The 5,569-nt window shown below is 42.5% G+C and overlaps 1 pseudogene; it reads right to left on the bottom strand.

Moving 5' to 3' along the window:
• Nucleotides 1-534: 534 nt before the first annotated feature.
• LOC103085332 (thymosin beta-4 pseudogene) overlaps nt 535-5,569 on the bottom strand; it is a 32,562-nt pseudogene continuing 27,527 nt past the window's right edge.

Here is a 5,569-nt window from a genome sequence, read left to right as displayed (position 1 = left end):
TTACTGGATTTAAAAGAGCTCTTTATATACCAAGTAAAATTTCTCTTTATCATAAATGTTGCAAATATTTTCCATAGATCATTGTTTTTTAGTTTTCATGTGCTATTAGGAAGCTATATTTTTTTTCAGGTTTTAAAACTTTTTATTTGTATATTAAAAAAATTGTGCATTCCAATAATTAAAATCATTTGAACAACAAAAAATGGCACTCCGATTAAACTGCATTTTACAGCCCACAGGACACGGTGGACCGGCTTGCTTTTTACTCTAGATTTCACTGTTGTCCCACCCAGCTTCCTCCTTCACCAAAAAGCAAGTTCTTTTCCTTCCTTGTCAGCCAGACAGGCAGATAGGAGAGGCAGGCGCAGCCTTCGTTGTCAGTAGTTGTCCATTCTTTGATGTGAAAAGAGGTAGCACAGTCATTTAAACTTGATCCAACCTCTTTGCATCTTACAAAGTGAAACAGCTAAAATAAGTAAAATAAGAAGGCAATGCTTGTGGAATGTACAGTACATATTGGTGGCGCAAGCCTCATTACGACTCGCCTGCTTGCTTCTCCTATTCAATCGTTTCTTTTGAAGGCAGTGGATTTTTCTCTTGCATTTCTGTTTTCTTCAATTTTGACTTATCGAATTTCTCTATCTCAGCCATATCAGGTTTGTCAGACATGGCTGCCGAGGAAGCGGAGCGAGTTGCCAGCGAGCAAAGTCCGGCCTGTGAGGTGGTTGCCGCCGAGTATGAAGCTATATGTTTTTTGTTGTTTCTGAGTTTAGGATAATATCAATACTTTAAAATATCTTCCCCACCTCAAGACTAACAAAATGTTTACCTATATTTTCTTCTAATATTTTTGTTTGGGGGCTTCCCTGGTGGCGCAGGGGTTGAGAGTCCGCCTGCCGATGCAGGGGACAAAGGTTCGTGCGCCGGTCCGGGAAGATCCCACATGCCGTGGAGCAACTGGGCCCGTGAGCCATGGCCACTGAGCCTGCGCGTCCGGAGCCTGTGCTCCGCAACGGGAGAGGCCACAACAGTGAGAGGCCCATGTACCGCAAAAAAAAAAAAAAAAAATTAGTAATATTTTTGTTTTAATATTTAAATCTTTGATCCATCTGGAATTTATTTGGTATAAGGAATGACGTAGGGATCAGTTTCCTCCACCCCTGCCCCCCCAAGGCTAACTAATTGTTCCAGCATCATTTCCTGAAAAGTCCATCCTTTCTATACTGGTTTGAAATGCTACTTGCATCATGTAATTAATTTCCAAAGAGATTTGGGTCTGTTTCTGAACTCTTTATTCTAATTTATGAATTTTAAGTGAAGTTCTATTTTTCCAGTTACCATTTTATTTCTTCTCACTGCTCTGAATATTCCTTTCCTGATATCATGGTATCTCTAAGACCAAGTCAGAAAAAAACTTGGTAAGCATGAAATGAGAATCAAAAGAAATACATGGCTCAGGAATATTTCATTTCATTTCATCCAAGCTATATGTACCATCCTTGCCCAACAAGAGAAAAACACCTCTCTAGTGATCAGTGGTCTACAAAGCCCTTTTGTGATCTACCTCGTCTCCCTTTCCAACATCATCTTTGGCCACTTCTCATCCTCTCCTCACATCACCATTTGCCTATAAGTTCCCAAAACATCTTGTCATTTCACATCTTCTTGTCTTGCACTTGCTATTCATTCTGCCTGGCAGCTCTTCTATTCCTTGTCCACCTGGCAAAGTCCTATTCAAACTTTTACACCCAGTCACACGTATAAATTTTCTGTCACTCTTCCCACCCCATGATGTCCCTTAAAAGAGTGAACTCTGAGTCAGGGACTATCTTATTCATATTTGTATTTCTGATGCCTAAAACAATGAGCACACAGATGTTCAACTAATGTTTGTTGAATGAAAGAGTCAATTCAAATCATGCCAATGTTTCCATTGTTATAGGTGTTTTTTCTTCTTTTTTTAACATCTTTATTGGAGTATAATTGCTTTAAAATGGTGTGTTAGTTTCTGCTTTATAACAAAGTGAATCAGTTATACATATACATATGTCCCTATATCTCTTCCATCTTGCATCTCCCTCCCACCCACCCTCCCTATCCCACCCTCTAGGTGGTCACAAAGCACTGAGCTGATCTCCCTGTGCTATGCGGCTGCTTCCCACTAGCTATCTATTTTACATTTGGTAGTGTATGTATGTCCATGCTTCCACCACTCTAGGTGGTCACAAAGCTCCCAGCTGATCTCCCTGTGCTATGCGGCTGCTTCCCACTAGCTATCTATTTTACGTTTGGTAGTGTATATATGTCCATGCCACTCTCTCACTTTGTCCCAGCTTACCCTTCCCCCTCCCCGTATCCTCAAGGCCATTCTCTAGTAGGTCTGCATCTTTATTTGCATCTTGCCCATAGGTTCTTCTGAAATTTTTTTTTTAGATTCCATATATATGTGTTAGCATATGGTATTTGCTTTTCTCTTTCTGACTTACTTCACTCTGTATGACAGTCTCTAGGTCCATCCACCTCACTACAAATAACTCAGTTTCGTTCCTTTTGATGCCTGAGTAATATTCCACTGTATATACGTGCCACATCTTCTTTATCCATTCAACTGTTGGTGGACACTTAGGTTGCTTCCATGTCCTGGCTATTGTAAATAGAGCTGCAATGAACATTTTGGTACATGACTCTTTCTAAATTATGGTTTTCTCAGGGTATATGCCCAGTAGTGGGATTGCTGAGTCATATGGTAGTTCTATTTGTAGTTTTTTAAGGAACCTCCATACTGTTCTCCATAGTGGCTGTATCAATTTACACTCCCACCAACAGTGCAAGAGGGTTCCTTTTTCTTCACACCCTCTCCAGCATTTAAGTTTGTAGATTTTTTGATGATGGTCATTCTGACCAGTGTAAGATGATATCTCATTGTAGTTTTGATTTGCATTTCTCTAATGATTAGTGATGTTGAGCATCCTTTCATGTGTTTGTTGGCAATCTCTATATCTTCTTTGGAGAAATGTCTATTTAGGTCTTCTGCCCATTTTTGGATTGGGTTGTTTGTTTATTTGATATTGAGCTGCATGCATTGCTTGTATGTTTTGGAGATTAATTCTTTGTCAGTTGCTTCACTGGCAAATATTTTCTCCCATTCTGAGGGTTGTCTTTTGGTCTTATTTATGGTTTCATTTGCTGTGCAAAAGCTTTGAAGTTTCATTAGGTCCCATTTGTTTATTTTTGTTTTTATTTCCATTTCTCTAGGAGGTTGGTCAAAAAGGATCTTGCTGTGATTTATGTCATAGAGTGTTCTGCCTATGTTTTCCTCTAAGAGTCTGATGGTGTCTGGCCTTACATTTAGGTCTTTAATCCATTTTAAGTCTATTTTTGTGTATGGTGTTAGGGAGTGATCTAATTTCATTCTTTTACATGTAGCTGTCCAGCTTGCTCAGCACCACTTATTGAAGAGGCTGTCTTTTCTCCACTGTATATTCTTGACTCCTTTATCAAACATACGGTGACCATATGTGCATGGGTTTATCTCTGGGCTTTCTATCCTGTTCCATTGATCTCTATTTCTGTTTTTGTGCCAGTACCATACTGTCTTGATTACTGTAGCTTTGTAGCATAGTCTGAGGTCAGGGAGCCTGATTCCTCCAGCTCCGTTTTTCTTTCTCAAGATTGCTTTGGCAATTCGGGGTCTTTTGTGTTTCCATACAAATTGTGAAATTTTCTGTTCTAGTTCTGTGAAAAATGGCAGTGGTTGCTTGATAGGGATTGCATTGAATCTGTAGATTGCTTTGGGTAGTAGAGTCATTTTCACAGTGTTGATTCTTCCAATGCAAGAACATGGTATATCTCTCCATCTATTTGTATCATCTTTAATTTCTTTCATCAGTGCCATAATTTTCTGCATACAGGTCTTTTGTCTCCTTAGGTAGGTCTTTACTATCATTACTCTGAATTCTTTTTCAGGTAGACTGCCTATTTCCTCTTCATTTGTTAGGTCTGGTGGGTTTTTGCCTTGCTCCTTCATGTGCTGTTTCTCTGTCTTCTCATTTTGCTTAACTTACTGTGTTTGGGGTCTCCTTTTCACAGGCTGCAGGTTTGTAGTTTCCGTTGTTTTTGGTGTCTGTCCCCAGTTGCTAAGATTGGTTCAGTGGGTTGTGTAGACTTCCTGGTGGAGGGGACTAGTGCCTGTGTTCTGGTGGATGAGGCTGGATCTTGTTTTTCTGGTGGGCAGGTCCACATCTGGTGGTGTGTTTTGGGGTGTCTGTGGCCTTATTTTGATTTTAGGCAGCCTCTCTGATAATGGGTGGGGTTGTGTTCCTGTCTTGCTAGTTGTGTGGCATACGGTGTCCAGCACTGTAGCTTGCTGGTCATTGAGTGGAGCTGGGTCTTGGCATTGAGATGGAGATCTCTGGGAGATTTTTGCCATTTGATATTACATGGAGCTGGGAGGTCTCTTGTGGCCCTGTGTCCTGAACTTGGCTCTCCCACCACAGAGGCACAGCCCTGATGCCTGGCTGGAGCACCAAGAGCCTGTCCTCCACACGGCTCAGAGTAAAGGGGAGAAAATAAGGAAAGAAAGGAAGAAGAAGATAAAATAAAATAAAATAAAATAAAATAAAATAAAGTTATTAAAATAAAAAATTATTAAGAAAAAAATTATTTTAAGTAATTAAAAAAAAAGACAGACAGCACCCTAGGACAAATGGTAAAAGCAAAGCTATACAGACAAAATCACCCACAGAAGCATACATGTACACACTCACAAAAAGAGAAAAAGGGGAAAAAAAAAATATATATATATATATATATCATTGCTCCCAACGTACACCTCCTCAATTTGGGATGATTCGTTGTCTATTCAGGTATTCCACAGATGCAGGGTGCATCAAGTTGATTGTGGAGATTTAATCTGATGCTCCTGAGGCTGCTGGGAGAGATTTCCCTTTCTCTTCTTTGTTTCCACAGCTCCCAGGGTTCAGCTTTGGATTTGGACCCGCCTCTGCGTGTAGGTCAGCTGAGGGCGTCTGTTCTTCGCTCAGACAGGACGGGGTTAAAGGAGCAGCTGATTCGGGGGTTCTGGCTCACTCAGGCCAGGGGGAAGGAGGGGTACGGTTGCGGGGTGGGCTTGCGGCGGCAGAGGCCTACATGACGCTGCACCAGCTTGAGGCGCGCTGTGCGTTCTCCCGGGGAAGTTGTCTCTGGATCCCAGGACCCTGGCAGTGGCGGGCTGCACAGGCTCCTGGGAGGGCAGGTATGGATAGTGACCTGTGCTCGCACACAGGCCTCTTGGTGGCGGCAGCAGCATCCTTAGCGTCTCATGCCCGTCTCTGGGGTCCGCACTTTTAGCCGCAGCTCGCGCCCGTCTCTGGAGCTCCTTTAAGCTGCGCTCTTAATCCCCTCTCCTCGCGCACCAGGAAACAAAGAGGCAAGAAAAGGTCTCTTGCCTCTTCGGCAGGTCCAGACTTTTCCCCGGACTCCCTCCCGGCTACCCGTGGCGCACTAACCCCCTGCAGGCTGTGTTCACGCCGCCAACCCCAGTCCTCTCCCTGCGCTCTGACAAGCGCGA

Source organism: Lipotes vexillifer, unplaced genomic scaffold (genome assembly GCF_000442215.2).
Source record: "Lipotes vexillifer unplaced genomic scaffold, Lipotes_vexillifer_v1.1 scaffold11, whole genome shotgun sequence".
Classification (NCBI taxonomy): domain Eukaryota; kingdom Metazoa; phylum Chordata; class Mammalia; order Artiodactyla; family Lipotidae; genus Lipotes; species Lipotes vexillifer.
The sequence above is the reverse complement of the archived record's forward strand: the minus strand, read 5'-3'. Positions and strand labels throughout refer to the sequence as shown.